Source organism: Vulpes vulpes, chromosome 2, assembly GCF_048418805.1.
Source record: "Vulpes vulpes isolate BD-2025 chromosome 2, VulVul3, whole genome shotgun sequence".
Taxonomy (NCBI): Eukaryota; Metazoa; Chordata; class Mammalia; order Carnivora; family Canidae; genus Vulpes; species Vulpes vulpes.
In genome coordinates this window covers 61,534,813-61,556,592 of record NC_132781.1, presented here as the reverse complement: position 1 = coordinate 61,556,592, position 21,780 = coordinate 61,534,813, and the positions used below count along the sequence as shown (strand labels likewise).

The window sequence follows — 21,780 nt, the reverse complement described above, 5'->3', positions numbered from 1 at the left end:
ATCAAACCAGCAGTGCTTTTGATCTTTAAGAGGATATTATATAGGCTTCAAGCTTTCTGGAAAGAAGGCATCTATAGATCTTTAAAATTGCATGAAAATATCAATTCAATATTGAGTCTCCTCACAAATCGAGTTAAACTGATAGTGTAATATAGCTACCAATCACGAGCACTTACAATGTTTGAAAAGCATTATTAACATTATTTTAGTGAATCCACAACTATGTGTAATCGAGGGTAAGAGACAAGTCTAATCTTTGTCAAGGTCACTTAGCCTTTCAGTGGCAGAGCCTAGATTTGAACAGATAGACCTAATGCCAAAGCCCCACATCTAAACTCCGTATGATAATGCTCCCCAATATTTTATGGAAAATATTGATGTTAAGGGGTTTGTTTCTTGATTAGCTTAGAGATAATATCCAAGTGGTTTGTATGCAAGTGAAAAAAAGTTCTTTAAATTATATAAAATAATAATCTTTGTCATAGATCAACCACAGAAACTCCTTGCTATCATCTGCTGATTATTAAGATCTGCATACTGGGACACCTGGGTGGCTCAATGGTTGAGGGCCTGCCTGTGTCTCAGGGCATGATCCAGGGGTCCTGGGATTGAGTCCCGCATCGAGCTTCCTGCATGGAGCCTGCTTCTCCTTCTGCTACGTCTCTACCTCTCTCTCTGTGTGTGTCTCTCATGAATAAATAAACACAATCTAAAAAAAAAAAAAATCTGCATACTATCCCTAGGGTGGGGTCAGAACAGGGTTCCAGTGCCCGCTGACAGATGAAGGTACATTCTGGGGAGAGGCTGTTGACTGTTTTACCTTCAGGACTCCAGGATGAGGAGGTCACTCAGGAACACTTGACCCCAGCCTGTGAAAAAGGGACACCCTTAATTGGGACACACCTGGCTTAGTTTGGTGAGGGGATGGGGAATGCGTGGTTTCCCCATCTACAGAAAAATTTTATTAATCTCCTTCCCACCACATCACCCTTACAATCCTACCCCAAGTCCCACATACACTTTAAAGAAAGATGCTCAATGACAGTGGCCCACCAAGGGGCAAAAATTGGAAGCAACATTAAAAGGATTGATGCAAGGGATGGACACTTGAATGACCTGCGATCTGGTCCAGCTGCATGATAGTTTAACTTTGTCGGGGCCCTTCGCACATGATGTCCTCATCTGTTAAGTGGAGGAGTTAAGACTCTCAGGATGATCTCTACATTCCCCTTTTGGGTGAAAGTTGTGTGTGGAAAACATGCAGCCTTTACAGCACATCCAGCCTGAAGATACATTTCCTTTGACCCTCATGGTGTTTATTTTAAAACAAGCTCACATTTAGAAATCTAGGTATTTTAATATATTTTTAAAAATCTAGCTTTTTTTTTAAGCTTCCTTTGGAAAATAGAAGATAGAGAGCGCTGGTCCCACATGCTTGCAGTGCTTTGGTGAGGCGCTTGCTCTCAGCACCTAGCCCGCTTCTGTCATGCTGCTACTTGTTCAGGGTTTTATGGGCCTTTCAAGTCTGCACCCTCAGTTCTTTGGACTGATTTTAAGATCCTGCATCATCTCCGTTCCTCTGAGTGTAGCCATCAGGTTGCCTGCAGAGGGCCTTGTTGTACAGCAAACCGAACAAGCCAGAAAGGACCATCAGAGGCCGGGCTGCCTAGAAGGTGCTTCTGGGAGAGCCCACACTCACCTGGAAGCTGACAGGGGCGGCATCTGATGACTCAAGCCCTCTGTCCTGCCCACGCCCTCAGTCGCTCTCTGCTATAATCCTCACCAGATTTGTTGTTTTCTCAGAGCTCAGCCCTGCTTACCTTACCTCCATGCTCAAAAACCAAACTGACTCCCCATCATGCACCAGATTCAACAAAGACTCCTCTCCTAGCAGTTTGAAGCCCTCCCCGGGGACACCCAGTAGGTCTCTTTCTCATCTACCCTTCCAGGGTTCCCTACACAGACCACAGCTGCACTCTGCTCCCTGAACAGACTCCACACGAGTCCTATCTGTGTTGGGGTCTCTGTGTTCACTCCACATACCCGACCCTCCAACATCTCTGTCTGCCTGTTTTGCAAATATCATGTTTCCTTCCTTTGAACTCCCTGGATATTCATGGCCCCCATCTCCCTGCCCCAACACTGTGCCTTTTTCATCTCCCAACACTGTTTACATTTTACCTTGTTTTATAATGATTTTTGTTTCTGGCTAATTTCCAGTGGTAATAATACTGTACTTCATTCACTGAGTTTATCCCTTAGACTGGGCATAATGCTAAGTAATTTATAGATCCTCTCTTTCAAACCTCAGAGAGCCAGAAGAAAGGTTTTTGTTTGTTCTGTTTTTAAAGATTTTATTTATTTATTCATGAGAGACACAGAGAGAGAGGCAGGCTCCTCGCAGGGAGCCGGATGTGGGACTTGATCCCAGGACCTTGGGAACATGCCAAAGGCAGATGCTCAACCACTGAGCCACCCAGGCACCCCACTAGGAGAAAGGTTTTATTGGAGGTTGTGGTAGATAGTGGTTCAGGTGAGTCTTTGGAGTTTAACAGACTGAGGTTAAATCCCTGCTCCACTGCTTACTAGCTATGCCACTGTGATCAAATTTCTTAACTTTTCTAAGCCTGAGTTTTGTCATTTGTAGAAAGGGGATCATATTTCTATCTCCTAAGTGTTTTGAGAGAAATAAGACATACTCAATAAATATTAGCTTTTTTTATTATGATTGACTTCCATTTTTCAGATTAGCAAACTGAATGTAGAAAGTTCTAGTAACTTGTTCAATGATATACACCTAGTTAAGTGGTGAAACCTGGATTTGACCTCAAGGATGTCCAGTTTCAGGGCCTGATTCCCTTGGCACAGTACTTTGACCATGGCTGATATGTGGCCCTGCTAGTCAAAGCAGGATCTGCAATCTCAGAGAGCTGGAATCCCAACTGTTTGTTAGTTCTGTGATGGAAATAAAGTATTTAATTGCTCTAAATCCTATTATAAAATGTGGATAATAATTACACCTAACTTGTGTCATTTTAAGACTAAGTTAAATTTGGGCCATCTGAGTGGCCCAGTCATTAAGCCTCTGACTCTTGATTTCGGCTCAGGTCACATCTCAGGGTTTTGAGATGCAGAGTTCTGCATTGGCATCATGCTGGGCGTGGAGCCTGCTTAAGATTTTCTGTCTAGCAGCAATGTCCACAATAGCCAAACTGTGGAAGGAGCCTTGGTGTCCATCGAAAGATGAATGGACAAAGAAGATGTGGTCAATGTATACAATGGAATATTCCTCAGCCATGAGAAATGACAAATACCCACCATTTGCTTCAACATGGATGGAACTGGAGGGTATAATGCTGAGTGAAGTAAGTCAATTGGAAAAGGACAAACAGTGTATGTTCTCATTCATTTGGGGAATATAAATAATAGTGAAAGGGAATATAAGGGAAGGGAGAAGAAATGTGTGGGAAATATCAGGAAGGGAGACAGAACATAAAGACCCCTAACTCTGGGAAACGAACTAGGGGTGGTGGAAGGGGAGGAGGGCGGGGCTGGGGGGGAATGGGTGACGGGCACTGAGGGGGACACTTGACAGGATGAGCACTGGGTGTTTTTCTGTATGTTGGTAAATTGAACACCAATAAAAATTAATTTACTAAAAAATAAAGAAATAAAAAAAAAAAAGATTTTCTGTCTCCCTCTCCTTCTGCTCCACACCCCTGCTAACGTGCACACATGCCAGGCACTCTATCTCTTTCTCTCTCTCTCAAAACAAAACAAAACAAAACAAAACAAAAAAACCCCACCTAAGTTAGCTAACCAATACATGTAAAAATCTAGAACACAGTGCTCATTCAATAAATATTACTTAAAATTATTTAATATTGAGAACTTCTGTTGAAGCTTTTTTGATACTTGATACAGTTGATTTTATTCTAAAGTGACATATATCTTCCTAAAAATCATCACCCTGCAAAATTGAGCAATAAAAACCATAGGGCTTACAGTAAAACTGAGGTTAGGGGTGTGACATTCAAAAACTGTCAGTGATACATTTAAGGGAAATAAATGAGAACTAATAAAAACCACAGCACAGTGTGGTACATTTTAAACGGTTAAGAAATAAATAGTTCAGTATTTAATATATTTTTAAAAATCTAGCTTTTTTTTTAAGCTTCCTTTGGAAAATAGAAGATAGAGAGCGCTGGTCCCACATTGATTGTAAATACACAATTGTGTATTGATTGATTGTGAATTAACGTCAAGTAATGGAGGAAGCATTATGGAAATGGGATGGAGACTTGTACCAACAGATGTGGATGGGTATAGCTCATAACACAAACATAAACCAAGGTAGCTGGTTTATACTTGAGATCCTGGCACGTGTATGTGTGTTTGAGTAGCCCACTCAGCTCACTCAGCAGCTCTGTGCATTCCCCTAGCAGTTCTAGCCTCATTCTGCTCAAATTATCCCTTTAAGTTAAAATAAATTGATGTTTTCAAAACAAGCTTTCAAACAGAACTGACTATACCTTGAAATTATCACAACCTTTGTCTCTCGACCTACCTTAATTATAATTATGAAGCACTTGAAGTATTCTGATTATATTAGGCACTAAAGGGGGATTCCTCAACTAAATTTTAACAGGAATGTCAAGGACATCATTCCAAAGACCCTGTTACTGTGGATTTGAGTTCTCTCAGACAAACTTGTTATTATAGTGTTTGCTCCTTTCTTAAATGGATAGAAAACCTCATGACCTCTTCCCTTCTTAAATTAATTAACACTAAGATGGCTTTCCTCCAAATATTACTGACTTACAGTACAAATGGGAAGAGATCCAATTTTTCTTCCTTTCATTATGATTTATTCCCTTCCTATTTTTTTTTCTCACCCTCTGAGGAAACTGTTCCTTTTGTTAAAACATCTTTCAATGATGCAGAAGGGGAAAAAAAGTTTGCTTCCTGCAGCAGTCTATATTAGGCAATAAACTATGCTAACTTGCAGACATTCTAGCAGCACGGACTTCTTAAGAATGAACAGAATGACAAAGAAGGGGCCCTTAAGCCAAAGGAAATTCCTAAGAAGGAAAAGTCAAACTTGGCATATGCTGGAGTCCTCAGCTTGAGCCTAAAGCACTACTGTTCATGGCTCAGGCCTGTCTGAGTGGGCTGGGCAAGGAGGTGTGTCTGCAAACAGGGCCTCTGGGCAGAGTGAAGTCCATGTGCCTGAGGAACAGGAGTGCTTCCCTGCCACTGGGCAGACCTTCAGATGCTCCTCAGATCAGGATTGACTATCCTCCAGTGGTTTGTTTGCATGGCTGAGGAAATATATGGCATGTAGTAGCATGCAGTAAAAATTCATGGGTTTGCCTTGCCAGCATCCATGCTGCTTCTGTAAACAGCACCCCTATTGTGCTTGGGAGTACCATCCTCCTTCACCTTCACCAAAACTGGGTTAGCTGTCCTTACCTCACCCCTAATCCCAGGGGCACTCAAAAGCCTTCCACCACCCCTAATACGAGCTACTCACTGAGATGCAGGCTTGTGACCTAATTCAAGTCAATGAAAATCAGCCATTGGGTGTCTTTTTTTCTTTTTTCTTTTCTTTTTTCTTTTCTTTTCTTTTCTTTTCTTTTCTTTTCTTTTCTTTTCTTTTCTGGAATCTTGTACCTGATGTGAGGCTCCAACTCATGACCCTGAGATCAAGAATCACATGCTCTACCAACAGAACCACCCAGGTGTCCTAAACCTTGGGTTTTTATTGGAACTCTCTACTGTAAAAGTTCTCTCTTTTCCATTGGATAGCTAAATTAGCAGAATGAAATCTTGGATTTTTGTCAAGGCCACCATTGCTGCCATATGACAATAGCCTGCCTAAGAAGGAAATTACAGCAGAGAGAAGCAGTGAGAAACAGGGAAGGGATTTCGACCCCTCATTTGAGCTATGGTGGAGGTTCTAACTCTGTCCCTGGACTTTTTATTTTATTTTATTTTATTAAAGATTTTATTTTTAAGTAATCTCTACACCCAACGTGGGGTTCAAGTTTATAACCCTCGTTAAAATCCAGAGATATAACTTTATGAAATCATCCATCTTGCTATTTTATACTATCCTGTACATTTGAAAAATATCCTATTTTGCAGCTTCAAAGAAAAAAAAAGTCTTCCCCTGGTAGAATAGAAAACCCAATCAGAGGGCCAAATTACAATTGCTTAAAACTTCCTTCAAAGTCAATTTCAGAATCACCTTGGATAATAAATTGGATTGAAGAATGTTGCTCATGCAGCGATAGGCGGAAGCCAAGCTGAAGAAGGTGCCGTTATAAAACAACTCACATAGTAACAAATGATTAAAAGATTGAGCTCAATCCAATTTTCCTTAAACTTAAAATTGGATGGAAGCAGAAAATTTCACTGCTATAAAATATGTTGTTGGGCAGCCCCGTGGCACAGTGGTTTAGTGCCAAGGGCAGCCCAGGGTGTGATCCTGGAGACCTGAGATCTAGTCCCACATCCGGCTCCCTGCATGGGGCCTCCTTCTCCCTCTGCCTGTGTCTCTGCCTCTCTCTCTCGCTCTGTGTCTCTCATGAATAAATAAAAAATAAAATCTTAAAAAAAAATTTGTTGTTACTAAATTTGTGGGTGACATTGGTAAAGACTTAAATTTCTGAACTGCTTAATGGTAAAACAACCAATGACATTTTAAAGAGTTTTTTGGTCCTTGGTATTGATTGGAAAAAAGGTACAATGTATACATCTACGGATAAAATTTATACACACAATTCCTGATGGGATGGTCCATATCAAAGCCATTGTGTGCTGTAGCTGGACTCTCCTTGTCTTAAAGAGTCTGCTCCATGCTTTTCTCCATGTGTCTGATGGGTTCATATAAATATTAACATTTATTAAAACAAAACAAAATAAAAAATGACAGAAGTTTTAATGTTTTTGTTTTAGACAAATGTGTAATACAGTGAAAATTAATTAATAAGCAATAAAATAAGAAGGCTTTGAAAACTTGTTCCACTTATATGTTGGTATAGAGGAACACAAGTGCTTGTCAGTTTTCAAACCTAAAATTGAGTAATAGTTTTCTATATTAATGATTAAAAAGTAATAATATTGCAACAATGAATTTTTAAAAGCTAAAAATGGAAAATGAATTAATGGCTTATCTTAATAGCATTAAGTTTAAAAGCTGGCTTATTTAACAAATAAAACTGCTCAATCAGGTACTGTGAATGTTTTCATGAATAATAAATTTGATTGTAATTTCAGCATTTACTTTATGGGTTAATTTCTGCCACTGATAATGTAGTATATTCAATTTACTTGAATTCAAGTAAATTATAAATTCTAGTAATTTGTGTGTGTGTGTGTGTGTTTTACCTAATCCATCATAAAATTATAATAATTATAAGTAATTCCCAACAGATATATTAGGGTTGACTCATCAAAATCCCTATGGTTCAGACATTCTTCTTTTTATTAATTTACATTTTAAACACTTCTCTGGTGCCATTTCTCCCTGAAAAATATTCTCTAATTAATTCTTCAGATATGGTGCATTGTGTATGGATTTCAAACTGCAGGATAATATTTTTTGTTTTTTTTGGTCTTTTTTTCTTTTTCAAGTTTTTATTTAAATTCCAGTTAGTTAACATACAGTGTAATATTATTTTAAGGTGTACAATGTAGTATTCATCACTTACATACAACACCCAATGCTCATCTTAATACAAGTGCACTCCTTAATCCCCATCACCCATTTAACCCAATCACCCCTCCAGCAACCCTCAGTTTGTTCTCTATAGTTAAGAGTTTGTTTTATGGTTTGCCTTTTTTTCTCTCCTATGTTCATCTGTTTTTTCCTTAAATTCCACATATGAGTGAAATCATATGGTACTTGTCTTTCTCTTACTGATTTATTCTGCCTAGCATACATAGTACTCTCTAGCTCCAACTGTGTCATGGCAAATGGCAAAATTTCATTCCTTTTTATGGCTGAGTAATATTTCATTATAAATATATGGAATAATGGAATATTATATATATTATATATATATACACACACAGATTTTATATATATATATACACATTATACACCACACGAATAACTTTGTTATCTATTCATCAGTTGATGGACATTTGGGCTCTTTCCATAATCCAGCTATTGTTTTGTTTTTTAAAGATTTTATTTATTTATTCATGAGAGACACACAGAGAGAGGCAGAGACACAGGCAGAGGGAGAAGCAGGCTCCATGCAGGGATCCCAATGTGGGACTCGATCCCAGAACACTGGGATCAGGCCCTGAGCCAAAGGCAAATGCTCAACCGTTGAGCCACCCAGGCGTCCCAGCCAGCTATTGTTGGTAATGCCACTATAAACATCAGAGTGCATGTGTCTCTTTCAATCAGTATTTTTATGCCAAAATTTAGTGTGCCCACGAATCATATGGAAGGGATATTCGTTAAAATGCATATTTTTGAACTCGGACACAGATCAAGAGAATCAGAATTCCAGGAGACAGTCCTAGGAGTTGAAGTTTCAATGGTACTGTATCTCCTCCTCCCCATTCCCAATTAGTCATAGAAACACATTGTTGGAGTTCTTTGATAGTAGAGATGAAAAACAAGCAATATGATAGTTTTCTTTGTGAGGAATATTGCTTCTAACTCTATCATTTTATTCTTTATGTTTTTAAAAGATAGGAAAAATAATTTGAAATATTTAGCATCAGAGATTTTCAAACAGATTGCTCTTAAAAGCCCCTGTTCACAGTATGTAGTAGAAATGTTTATGAACAATTTAGCTATAAGATTTTTTTTTGGCTTTAAAATTATATATGAGTACATTGGTTCTAGCTTGTTGAGTGGAAACATGAATAAAATAGGAAATAAATCTTATTGCAGTTAAAATTATGTGTCATGGCTTTTCCTATGTGTCATCCATGTAAAATTTTTCACATGCTAATTCTTATTAATGTGGGACTGTCAGACAAAATAAAAATTTGGTTAGTGTCACCTTCACCATAATAAATGCGGGGAAATTTTTCCTTTTTAGAATAGATCTGAAAATGTTCTGACATGTAAATTGATTCTGAATCCCGTTGTTGTGCTGGCACTAGGAATGTTCTACACTTTCTTTTGTGTCAAATTGCTACCTTTCAGCACCTTCATTTTTGTAATTTGACTTTCATTGCCTATCATGTTATTCAAACAATATCTTTTCAAAAGTATAGGTGGCCTTTCAACTATCAGTTCTGTTTTTGTTTTTAAAAAGATTTTATTTATACATTCATGAGAAACAGAGAGAGAGAGAGAGGGAGGCAGAGACACAGGTAGAGGGAGAAGCAGGCTCCATGCAGGGAGCCTGATGTGGGATTGGATCTCAGGTCTCCAGGATCACACCCTGGGCTGAAGGTGGTGCTAAACCACTGAGCTCCCCAGGCTGCCCTATTAGTTCTGCTTTGTTTTTGTTTTTGTTTTTGTTTTCAGTTCTGTTTTGAAGTACTTTGTAAACTTTGAAGTACAAAGTGAGACAGACTGAATCTCAATAATCTCACTTCAGTGGAATGATCATTTACCATTAAGACAACTCTGTCACAACAAAACTATGCATATAGATCTGCTGTATTGTCACTTAACACAGCTGCAGAGTCTGATGCTATCACAGGGGTTCAAAACATAACTTCATAGAATTCTTTTTCTATGGTTTCTGATATCATCACAATTGCTTTGTTTTTATGCTTATATTTTAACCTGGAAAATGATGTTAGTGTCAGAAATTGCTGTTGCATGACTGAACTCATAAGAAAGAAATGGATATGATTATGTATCAAAAAGAGAGTGATCCCAGAGTCATGGAGTAGAAACTGAAGTTATATGGAAAGAAAGGGATAAGTGATTGGAATCTATAATAGATTCATGTCTTGGGCTGAGGATTTTAAAATCTTCTTCTGGGTAAATATTTAGAGCCCTGAGCTCGAAAAGCTTTGCTCTATCTATGTACAAGGACTAGAAAAGTTCCACCTGTCAACTAAGATCCCAGTTGGTGGAAAAATACCCAGTTTAGGCTGTGAGTAGAAACAATCAATTTCAAGAGAGCAGAGCTTGAAGATATACAAAATAATGATACAGGGGCCAGAAATCACATTACTCATATAGCATGGGACAACCAAGCTGAGAAATTGAATGTAAGACAAAAGAGAGAAAGATTCAAAGCCTGAGATGCCTGGGTGGCTCAGTAGTTGAGCATAGTTGAGCCTGTGGCTCAGGGCATGATCCTGGGGTCCTAGGATCGAGTCCCACACCAGGCTCCCTATAGGGAGTCTCCTTCTCCCTTTGTCTATGTCTCTGCTTCTCTCTCTGTGTCTCTCATGAATAAATATATAAAATCTTTTGAAAAAAACAAAAAAGTTAAGCCTATGACTCTAATTGCACCTAAGCTGTGTTCATCTTGATACCTTATAGAGAGATCTCCATAGCCAAGAGTAGATAGATGATGGCCTTCCAGAGAGTATGTTTCCCACTTAAGATGACCACATGAACAAAAATTAGAAAGCACTTGAAGAATATCAGAGAGGAGAGTCCACAGACCCAAGAATTGTGGAATTAACACTTAAGTAATTAGAGGACTTGTGATCTAAAACACTTTTTAAAATGTGTAGCTAAAATTGTTCAAAGAGATAAAGTAAATCATAAAAATAAGAGTAAGGAATTGAAAAATAGACAAGTGAAAATCTTAAATTCAGTCTTTGGGATTAAATAAAATCCTGTAGCTAGATTAATCAGTAGTTTAGGCACAATAAAGAGAGTCACCAAAATGAGGGAAGATCTGAAGAAATGACCTAGAATGTAGCACAGAGAAAAAGAAGTATAAGGCATGAAGACTTCCAAAGTAAGTCTACATCAAGTAAAACCAGTTAATTAATATAGTGAAGCTCTGGAATAAATCATACAGCCTTGGATGCACTTGAATGAAAAAATCTGCAAAGATATGATGTTAGATAAAAGACAAAAACTAGTATATATAGTATGGTTTGGTTAACTTGTAACCTAGAGACCCAAAAGGTTTGTTTTAAAAAACTACATTTGCTAAAATATTTGCTCCAGTGAACTATTCACACTATGTTTGCTTCATAGAAAACAGATGTGAAATAAATCCATTATGTAGGATTTCACTGCATTTTCGTAATCTCAATTATGTCTAAGTGGTCTGATTACACTTTTTAGAAAGCATCAACATCCTTTGTGGCTGAATGTCTTTATTTTGTTCTTACTATTAAATGGGGGTAGAATTCCGTGGTGGCATTGATTCTACCTAAATATTTTTTTAGTATTTCATTTCGCTTCATTCTGTTGTATAATAATAATCTGTTTGATGGGAAATTTGCTGTTATTCTAATTGGCTTTTTTAGACAACCTATCTACTTTTCTTGGGAAATTTTAAGAGTTTTTGGTCCTTCATGTTCTGCAATGTGATTGTGATCTGTTTAGGTGTGGACTTGTTTTTACTCATTTATCTCAAGAGAAGGCACACATCTCCAATGTGAGAGTTGATGTTCTGCTTCAATTCTGGAAGTCATTAGCCATTATTTCTTGAGAACTTCTAATCCATTCATTCTTATGATATTGAGTGTTTTGTCCAAGACTAGGGCACATCTTCCAATTGATTCAAGTCTTCTGTTATATCAAACAATAGCATTTAAATATTTTGTTCACAGAGGTCTTGCACATTTCTTGTTAAAGTTATTCATAAATATTAAAAATTGTATTGGTATTACTATAAGTTGAATCTTTTTCCATTTTATGTTCTAACTGGTCATTGATTATATATAAAAGGGCCATCAAATTTTGTATATCAAATTTGCTTCAGCCATCCTACTGAAATATCTCTTTGATTGCAATAGTTTAGTACTCAATTCTCTTGTCTTTTAAAGATATAAAATCATTTCTTCTATTAATAATGATAAGTTACCTCCCACTACTCAAATATTTTGCCTCTTATTTCTCTCATCTAATGCTAACTATTATACTAGCTAGTAATAATTTGTCTCATTTCTAACTTTAGTATATCTAGTGTTTTCCACTAACATACTATGGACTCTTGAGTTCATCTATGTATAATTAAAACAACTTTTCATTTATGTTTTACTCTAAGTATTTTTGAAATAAAAATGAGGGAAGCCCGAGTGGCTCAGCAGTTTAGCGCCTGTCTTTGGCCCAGGGCATGACCCTGGAGACCCGGGATTGAGTCCCGCATCAGGCTCCCTACAAGGAGCCTACTTCTCCCTCTGCCTGTGTCTCTGCCCCCCACCCCCCATCTCTCATGAACAAATAAATAAAATATTTAAAAAAAATAAAAATGAATATTGCATTTTATCAAAAGAATCTTCAGCATCTGTGGAGATTATTATGACTTTGCCCTTGTATTAGTATTTTGGGTTAAATTAATAATTTTCTTCATGGTAAATCCTCTTTGCCCTGTTAGCATGAATCACACCTGCTCTTTTTATATCATTCATTTAATGTGCTGCTGAATTTTGTTTTCTGTCTTTTTTCCAGATTATTGTATCAAAATTTATATGTGAAATTGGTCTAAGGTCTCATTTGTGCTGTTGTTGTTGGATTTGGATGCCTATATTATACAGAGATAATACTGCATAGTGATAGTAAAAAGCATGAACTCTGGAGCCAGACTAGCCAAGCTCAAATACCAGCTCTGCTCCTACTAATTGTAGGACCTTTGGCAAATTACTTAACCTTTCTGTATATCTGTTTCCTTGACGTAAAATATGAGGCCTGGTATATTTCCGGTTCTTTCTCACTAGTTGCGTGTAACTCTTCAAGTCCCAAGTGAAAGGCTGGACATGTGCTAACAGGGAACCTCTTATTTGGTTCTAAAGTCTAATTTTTGTTTCCATCCTGGTAAGTATGTCAGCTTTTCAGTCCCTCATCCACTATTCTCTGTGTTGGGAATCATCTCAAGGGAAGAGCAGTCCAAAGTGGTCTGTCTAGATGCAGGTCCCTCAGTTCCTTTCTGCCTGGCCTACTGTCTGATGTCTTCAGATCAATGCCTTCTTTCATTTTGCTTCAGTCTTTCTAATTATACTGAGTGGAGAGGTTAATTCCACATACCATAGTCTCTCCACTTTTTATCATTACTGTAAAATTTAAATAAACTAAGATTTTCTGCTCAGTAATTTTGTTTATATACATTATATCACTTGTGTTTCTCGATTCTGTCTTCTATGTCCCTTATGTGTTTTAAGCATATTGTCTTTTTTTTCTTGCTATTTCAAAAAGTGTTCATTTATATGAAAGTTTACTTCTATATAATTTTTGAGTGCTGACAATGTGCCTCCAGTCATTCTGTTGTCTCATCACAGGTCCTGAGGTCTTCTATGTTATCTACGTGAACTTTGATTATTACTCCAAGCCATGTAAGTTTATGGCAATATATTGTCATGGTTTTTATCTGCTCAGTGGAAATATTTTTCTTATGAATGTTCTAAACCTGCATTTTTCTCTTTTCTTTTCTTCTTTATTCCTATCATAACTTATAATTTGTTTTTTTTAATAACAATATACTCAATTCGACAATAAAATATGTATAATGTAAATATGGTTTTAATAGCATTGTATATAATAAGCAGTAAGAGGAACAAGAAAGCTTGGAGGTCAATGGCAAGACTCTGATTTTTTACTGCCGACATCAAACCCTGGTTCCTGTGCTTTTTTTTTTTCTTTTCTTTTCTATAAAATAACAACAAATTTTAAAAAGTAGTAGCTATACTTTCTTCCTAAGCGTTTGTAAGAATCAAAACTGTATTAGTTTGCTAGAGCTGTTGTCACAAAATACCACAGATTAGGTAGGTTGAACAGCAGAGATTTACTTTCCGATAGTTCTGAAGGCTGAGACATCTAAGATCAAGGTATTGGCAGGTTTGGTTTCTTCTGAGGTTTGTCTCCTGGGCTTCCCTTCCTGCCATGACTTCACATGCTCTTTGCTTGGTGCAGGTGTTTATATCTGATACCACTCCATGTCCAAATTTCCTCTCCTTATACACATTGCAGCCAGAATGGATTAGGGCCTACCTAAAGGGCCTCATCTTAACTTAGTTACCTCTACAAAAACTCTATCTCCAAATACAGTCGCATTCTGGGAGCCTGAGAGTTAGGATGTCAACATAAGAATTTTGGAAGGACAGCTTTTTCACAACAGGTTTGCTGCCAGAAAACAGGTGTTGTGAAAACCACCACTAAACCTAAACCAAAAATGGGACAGGAAAAGACTCACATCAACATCGTCGTCATTGGACACATAGATTCGGGCAAGTCTACCACTACTGGCCATCTGATCGACAAATGTGGTGGGATCGACAAAAGAACTATCGGAAAATTTGAGAAGGAGGCTGCTGAGATGGGAAAAGGCTCCTTCAAGTGTGCCTGGGCCTTGGATAAACTGAAAGCTGAACGTGAACGTGGTATCACCATCGATATCTCCCTGTGGAAATTCGAGACCAGCAGTATTATGTGACCATCATTGATGCCCCAGGACACAGAGACTTTATCAAAAACATGATTCCAGGCACATCTCAGGCTGACTGTGCCGGCCTGACCGTCGCTGCTGGTGTTGGTGAATTTGAAGCAGGTGTCTCCAAGGATGGGCAGACCCGTGAGCGTGCCCTTCTGGCTTCCACACCGGGTGTAAAACAACTAATTGTTGGTGTTAACAGAAGGATTCCACGGAACCACCCTACAGCCAGGAGAGATCCGAGGAAATCGTTAAGGAAGTCAGCACCTACATTCTGAAAACTGGCTACAACCCCGACACAGGAGCACTGGTGCCAGCTTCTGGCTGGAATGGGGACCACGTGCTGGAGCCAAGCGCTCACAGGCCTCGGTTCCAGGGACGGAAAGTCCCCCGTAAAGACGGGAGCCCGCGGGCCACACTGCTGGAGCCCGGGCTTGCGTCCTGCCGCCGACTCGTCCGCCCGACAGGCCTCGCACCTGCCTCTCCAGCACGTCCACAGCATCGGGGGTGTCGGTGCTGGCCCCGGGCCGAGCGGGCCTGGTGCTCTTAGCCTGGCGCTGGGGTCACCTTTGCTCCGGTCAATGTCGCAGCTGAAGGAAAGTCTGCGGAAATGCACCATGAAGTGAGGCTCTTCCTGGGGACAACGTGGGCTTCAAGGTCAAGAGCGCATCTGTCAGAGATGTTCGTTGTGGCAACGTGGCCAGCGACAGCAGCAATGACCCACCCATGGAAGCAGCAGCTTCCCGGCTCAGGGGATTATCCTGAGCCACCCGGGCCAGGTCGGCGCTGGACACGCACCTGTGCTGATGGTCACGCAGCTCACAGCGCCGGCAGGTTTGCTGAGCTGAAGGAGAAGACAGATCATCATTCTGGAAAAAAGCTGGAAGATGGTCCCAAGTTCGTGAAATCTGGGGCTGCTGCCATTGCTGATGTGGTTCCTGGCAAACCTACGTGTGTCGAGAGCTTCTCTGACCGTCCTCCTCCGGGCTGTTCTGCTGTTCGCGACATGAGACAGACGGTTGCGCGGATGTCATCAAAGCAGTGGACAAGAAGGCCGCTGGGGCTGGCCAAGTCACCAGGTCTGCCCAGAAAGCTCCGAAGGCGGAATGAATATCATCCCCGACACCTGCACCCCAGTCTCAATCAGTGGTGGAAGAAGGTCTCAGGACTGGGTCAATGGGCCACTGAAGTTTAATAGTAAAAGTCTGGTTAATGATGACAACGCATCGTAAAACCTTCAGAAGGAAAGGACACTGTTTTGTGGACCGTTTGGTTTGTGTGTGTGTGTGTGTGTGTGTGTGTGTGTGTGTGTGTGTGCGTGTGCGGCAGTTTTAAGTTATTAGTTTTAAAATCAGTACTTTTTATTGGAAACCACTTGACCAAAAATCTGTCACAGAATTTTGAGACCCATTAAAACAAAAATTTAATGAGAAACCTGTGTCTTCTTTTGGTCAACACTGTAACCTTGTATAGTATTGAGGTAAAAGATGAGAGTTGCACAGAACCTATTTCTAGTGTTTAAACTAAAATTTCGGTTAACTGTTTTCCTGGGTGGGAACTTGAGGTTTTTCACCTTGTTTAAGGGGAAAAACTATTTAAATACATAGTGAAAACAATGCTATGGGAAAAGGGGGTGTGTTGGTGCAACACATTTTCTCTTAGATAAGCAGAGTAACACCATAAGTAACACTATAAGTAACAGCATAAGATAGTTTATAAAACAGGTTAAATTCTGTAATACCAAAGTCAGTGTGTTGTGTATAAAATTTGTATTCTATCTCTATGAAGTAAACTTGTTAATAGAATGTCATGTTTTAGTTTTCTCAGTTACTGGAATGCATTGTCACACTTACAAATGTTGAAATAAAAATACCCTAAAATGAGAGGCATTTGATAACATTTTACTTCATAGTAGTGTTAATTGTATCTAGATTGTAGAAGAAAAGCTACTGGAGTTCACAGTCACTTAAGAACTTAGAAATCCGTTTTAAGTAGGAATTTTCATCTTTAAAGAGCAAGATTGGGTGAAGAGGGAACATTACCGCACTGGAGAGTAAACCCAAAGTTTGAAGAGGTGCAATGGGAAATACCTAATGAGAGTAAGGATCCATTTGGACTGGAGTGTAGTGTAAGCTTTGTTTTTAGTCTGAAAATGTCTTAGAGGTTTTGCTAAGTGTCATTCCAATAACATTGCCTAATGAAGGGAATATTGAAAGATGACAGTTTGAAGTTGATAAACAGGATGAAAAGCAAAGAGCTCTTGAGAAATGAGTGGTAATTTATAACATATTGTGAATTTAACAGTATTTGGGTGACAACCATTAAATTCTTGGCTTTGAAAAGCTGGCAAATTTGAGATATTGCTATGTGAATTTTGACCATTTGAGCATTCTTGAAAGACCCTATTTGATCCTAAAACTTTTGCTTTATGAAAGGGAAATCAGTTTCTCAAGCTGCTTTGAAGTGTGGCAGAAAGCATACAGGACACTTTGTATTTTATGACAATGCTAAGTGAAATGTCTTACAACTTAACTTCTGTAGAAAGTGACTGCAATGGAAAAATCTCCATTTAGTTCTAAACTAGGTAAACTGGTCTCAACAGTACCACCAGGGGCACTGATGAGGCCTATAAATTAGAAACCAATAGAATTCCACAACTTCAAAATAAAACAAAACAAAAAAAGGATTTTGGAGGAACAAAATTCAGCTCAGGACACAAATCATTGTCCATTTCTGTTTCAAATGATATGTTTTTTATCTTGATAGTGCAAAATTATTCTCACTCTAAAGAAACCAATACAATTAGTTTAACCAGTAGAGATAGTAAAGGTATAAAAATAATTATTTAAATATAAATAATTGTTTGTAAAGTTCATTATAGTTAATGCTAGCAATAAAATACTGTGGCCTCTGACTAAGTTTAAAGTGAAAAAATAATGTGAGGCTATTTGTAGTCAATATTAGTTAACCTGTAGTTTTATGATAACTACAGAATTTATAGATTACTGAATCTTTCAGGTTGCCTACAATGTTGCTATTGTTTAGGATGCATATTTACAACTTTTATAACTTTAGATCAGTAACATTGTGCTTTCAAGTGTTCTATACTCTGGATTTTATCCAGTCTTGTTTAATAACTTCATATGTCCTTGAACAAAATAAAACTTCAAATATGCTGCTATTTCAAACCTGTTGTAATGTTTCTGCTTTCTGAAAAAATTTCTAAGGAAAAAATTAAGTTCAGGTTTACAGAGTTTATATTACAGCATTTACAAAATAAAATTGACGTCAATTAACAACCAAAATTTAGATGGATGTCACACTTACAAGCAAACAAAAACTAGAGAAAGAAAACATATTAAATTAATTCTTTTTTTTCTTAAGATTTTATTTATTTATTCCTGAGAGACACAGAGAGAAGCAGAGAGAGAAGCAGGCTCCATGCAGGAGCCTGATGCAGGACTCGTTCCCCGGACCAGGATCACGCCCTGAGCCAAAGGCAGATGCTCAACTATTGAGCCTCAGAGGCATCCCAAATTAATTCTTCTTTTTGTCCTTTATGCTTAGATGTGTAGGATGATATAAATAGCTGAAAGTAAAAATAGTTCACATATTGTTCCTGATGGTAAATATACTCCTCTATTTTCTTCATTATTCATTTCCCCCAAATTTAGACATTAGAAAAAATGTCCTATTATTCAGCCCTCTTTTATAAAAGGAAGATATCCTCCCACTCTAAATTTTGAAGAGTCATTGTTTATAATTTTTTTCTTTTTTTAATAATTTATTTTTTTATTGGTGTTCAATTTGCCAACATACAGAATAACACCCAGTGCTCATCCCGTCAAGTGCCCACCTCAGTGCCCAAAACCATTCACCCCCACCCCCCACCCTCCTCCCCTTCTACCACCCCTAGTTCGTTTCCCAGAGTTACGAGTCTTTATGTTCTGTCTCCCTTCCTGATATTTCCCACACATTTCTTCTCCCTTCCCTTATATACCCTTTCACTATTATTTATATTCCCCAAATGAATGAGAACATACAATGTTTGTCCTTCTTCGATTGACTTACTTCACTCAGCATAATACCCTCCGTTTCCATCCACGTTGAAGCAAATGGTGGGTATTTGTCGTTTCTAATGGCTGAGGAATATTCCATTGTATACATAGACCACATCTTCTTTATCCATCATCTTTCGATGGACACCGAGGCTCCTTCCACGGTTTGGCTACTGTGGACATTGCTGCTAGAAACATCGGGTGCAGGTGTCCTGGCGTTTCACTGCATCTGAATCTTTGGGGTAAATCCCCAGCAGTGCAATTGCTGGGTCGTAGGGCAGGTCTATTTTTAACTCTTTGAGGAACCACCACACAGTTTTCCAGAGTGGCTGCACCAGTTCCCATTCCCACCAACAGTGTAAGAGGGTTCCCTTTTCTCCGCATCCTCTCCAACATTTGGGGTTTCCTGCCTTGTTAATTTTCCCCATTCTCACTGGTGTGAGGTGGGATCTCACTGTGGTTTTGATTTATATTTCCCTGATGGCAAGTGATGCAGAGCATTTTCTCATGTGCTTGTTGGCCATGTCCATGTCTTCCTCTGTGAGATTTCCGTTCATGTCTTTTGCCCATTTCATGATTGGATTGTTTGTTTCTTTGGTGTTGAGTTTAATAAGTTCTTTATAGATCTTGGAAACTAGCCCTTTATCTGATATGTCATTTGCAAATATCTTCTCCCATTCTGTAGGTTGTCTTTTAGTTTTGTTGACTGTATCCTTTGCTGTGCAAAAGCTTCTAATCTTGATGAAGTCCCAATAGTTCATTTTTGCTTTTGTTTCTTTTGCCTTCGTGGATGTATCTTGCAAGAAGTTACTGTGGCTGAGTTCAAAAAGGGTGTTGCCTGTGTTCTCCTCTAGGATTTTGATGGAATCTTGTCTCACATTTAGATCTCTCATCCAATTTGAGTATATCATTGTGTATGGTACAAGAGAGTGGTCTAGTTTCATTCTTCTGCATGTGGATGTCCAATTTTCCCAGCACCATTTATTGAAGAGACTGTCTTTCTTCCAGTGGATAGTCTTTCCTCCTTTATCAGATAGTAACTGACCATAAAGTTCAGGGTCCACTTCTGGATTCTCTATTCTGTTCCACTGATCTATGTGTCTGTTTTTGTGCCAGTACCACACTGTCTTGATGACCACAGCTTTGTAGTACAACCTGAAATCTGGCATTGTGATACCCCCAGCTATATGGTTTTCTTTTTTAAAATTCCCCTGGCTATTTGGGGTCTTTTCAGATTCCACACAAATCTCAAAATAATTTGTTCTAACTCTCTGAAGAACAGGGTAACAGTGACATTTTCACAATATTAATTCGGCCAATCCATGAGCATGGAATATTTTTCCATCTCTTTGTGTCTTCCTCCATTTCTTTCAGAAGTGTTCTATAGTTTTTAGGGTATAGATCCTTTACCTCGTTGGTTAGGTTTATTCCTAGGTATCTTATACTTTTGGGTGCAATTGTAAATGGGATTGACTCCTTAATTTCTCTTTCTTCAGTCTCATTGTTAGTGTATAGAAATGCCATTGATTTCTGGTCATTGATTTTGTATCCTGCCATGCTGCCAAATTGCTGTATGAGTTCTAGCAATCGTGGGGTGGAGGCTTTTGGGTTTTCTATGTAGAGTATCATGTCATCGGCGAAGAGGGAGAGTTTGACTTCTTCTTTGCCAATTTAAATGCCTTTAATGTCTTTTTCTTGTCTGATGGCTGAGGCGAGGACTTCCAGTACTATGTTGAATAGCAGTGGTGAGAGTGGACATCCCTGTCTTGTTCCTGATCTTAGGGGAAAGGCTCCCAGTGCTTCCCCATTGAGAATGATATTTGCTGTGGGCTTTTCGTAGATGGCTTTTAAGATGTCGAGGAATGTTCCCTCTATCCCAACACTCTGAAGGGTTTTGACCAGGAATGGATGCTGTATTTTGTCAAATGCTTTCTCTGCATCTAATGAGAGGATCATATGGTTGTTGGTTTTTCTCTTGCTGATATGATGAATCACATTGATTGTTTTATGAGTGTTGAACCAGCCTTGTGTCCCAGGGAAAAATCCTACTTGGTCATGGTGAATAATTTTCTTAATGTAGTGTTGGATCCAATTGGCTAGTATCTTGTTGAGAATTTTTGCATCCATGTTCATCAGGGATATTGGTCTGTAATTCTCCTTTTTGGTGGGGTCTTTGTCTGGTTTTGGAATTAAGGTGATGCTGGCCTCATAGAATGAATTTGGAAGTACTCCATCTCTTTCTTCCTTTCCAAACAGCTTTAGTAGAATAGGTCTGATTTCTTCTTTAAACGTTTGATAGAATTCGGCTGGGAAGCCATCTGGCCCTGGACTCTTGTGTCTTGGGAGGTTTTTGATGACTGCTTCAATTTCCTCCCTGGTTATTGGCCTGTTCAGGTTTTCTATTTCTTCCTGCTCCAGTTTTGGTAGTTTGTGGCGTTCCAGGAATGCATCCATTTCTTCTAGATTGCCTAATTTATTGGCATACAGCTGTTCATAATATGTTTTTAAAATCGTTTGTATTTCCTTGGTGTTGGTAGTGATCTCTCCTTTCTCATTCATGATTTTAATTTGAGTCTTCTCTCTCTTGTTTTTAATAAGGCTGGCTAATGGTTTATCTATCTTATTAATTCTTTCAAGGAACCAACTCCTGGTTTTGTTGATCTGTTCCACTGTTCTTCTGGTCTCGATTTCGTTAGTTCTGCTCGAATCTTTAACTCTCTGCTTCTGCTGGGTGTAGGATCTATCTGCTGTTTTTTCTCTAGCTCCTTTAGGTGTAAGGTGAGCTTTTGCATTTGAGTTCTTTCCAGTTATTGAATGGATGCTTGTATTGCGACGTATTTCCCCCTTAGGACTGCTTTTGCTGCATCCCAAAGATTTTGAACGGTTGTATCTTCATTCTCATTAGTTTCCATGAATCTTTTTATTCTTCCTTAATTTCCTGGTTGACCCTTTCATCTTTTAGCAGGATGGTCCTCACCCTCCACGTGTTTGAGGTCCTTCCAAACTTCTTGTTGTGATTTAGTTCTAATTTCAAGGCATTATGGTCTGAGAATATGCAGGGGATGATCCCAAACTTTTGGTATCGGTTCAGACCCGATTTGTGACCCAGTATGTGGTCTATTCTGGAGAAAGTTCCATGTGCACTTGAGAAGAATGTGTATTCAGTTGCGTTTGGATGT

At 38.7% G+C, this 21,780-nt stretch overlaps 1 pseudogene; it reads left to right on the top strand.

Annotated features, from left to right (window-relative positions):
• Nucleotides 1-14,285: 14,285 nt before the first annotated feature.
• LOC112909248 (putative elongation factor 1-alpha-like 3) lies at nt 14,286-15,653 on the top strand (annotated as a pseudogene).
• Nucleotides 15,654-21,780: the final 6,127 nt, after the last annotated feature.